Source organism: Halyomorpha halys, unplaced genomic scaffold (assembly GCF_000696795.3).
Source record: "Halyomorpha halys isolate HHAL.00 unplaced genomic scaffold, Hhal_1.1 Scaffold1750.1, whole genome shotgun sequence".
Classification (NCBI taxonomy): Eukaryota; Metazoa; Arthropoda; class Insecta; order Hemiptera; family Pentatomidae; genus Halyomorpha; species Halyomorpha halys.
Genome location: NW_027110658.1, coordinates 3815 through 4839, shown reverse-complemented (window position 1 = coordinate 4839; position 1025 = coordinate 3815).

The following is a 1025-nucleotide window of genomic DNA, read 5'->3' as shown; positions in this document are numbered from 1 at the left end:
TAGCCTCCTGCTACCATACGCCACGGGGCGCTCTCCTCCTTCGCCTTCTTGTGACAATACTGCCCCCAATGCATATTCACTAGCGTCCGTCGTTATTGTAAACTCCTTGCTAAAGTCCGGGCACGTGAGTACCGGTTCTTGTTGTTGCCTCAAGTTACACTTCCTAATATTGCTTTCCATAGCCGGTGTTACAACTAACCTAGTGCCCTTGTTTAACAAATTATTGAGGGGGACCAAGTGTTCTGCCATTTCCGGTACAAATCTCCTGTAGTAATTGAGAGCCCCTAGTAACCGCCTAATTCCTTTCACATCCCTAGGTACCGCTTTATTGTGAAGGGCCTCTACCTTGCGTTCGTCTGGTTGAACCCCCCATACTGGAAATCGTGTGACCCAGAAAGCTAATTAGTTCCTGTCCTAACACCGACTTCTCCTGTGATAGTTTGAGGCCGAATTTCCTAATTCTCTTAAATACAGTTCTCAGATGGGCTTCATGATCGCGCTCGTTTCTGCTAAACACGATAAGATCATCCATATACACCTGGCACATGGCTTCATCTACTCCTCGTAGAAACTCGTCCATTAAACGTTGAAAAGTGATTGGGGCATTCTTCAGCCCGAAAGGCATCCTCGTAAACTCATAGTGGCCTCGCTCAAATGAGAATGTCGTTTTTGCCTGGTCCCTCGGATGCATTTTAATCTGGTGATACCAAGCTTTAAGGTCGAGAGTACTAAATATGGTAGATCCACCTAATCTATCTAGAATGTCCTCTAAACGTGGAATGGGATATCTTTCATCGACTGTGTTTTCATTCAATTTACGGTAATCAATCACGACTCGGTATTTTTCCTTATTATCTCCCGGTGCTACCTTTTTCTTAACCGCCCACAGGGGACTATTATAGGGTGATGTACTGTTGCTAATTATCCCCTGTTTTTTTAACTCTCCCAACTCTTCTCTAATATGTTCTCTTAACGCCTGAGGATACCTCCGTTCTTTTACATATGTTACTCTTTCTTGTTTTAAG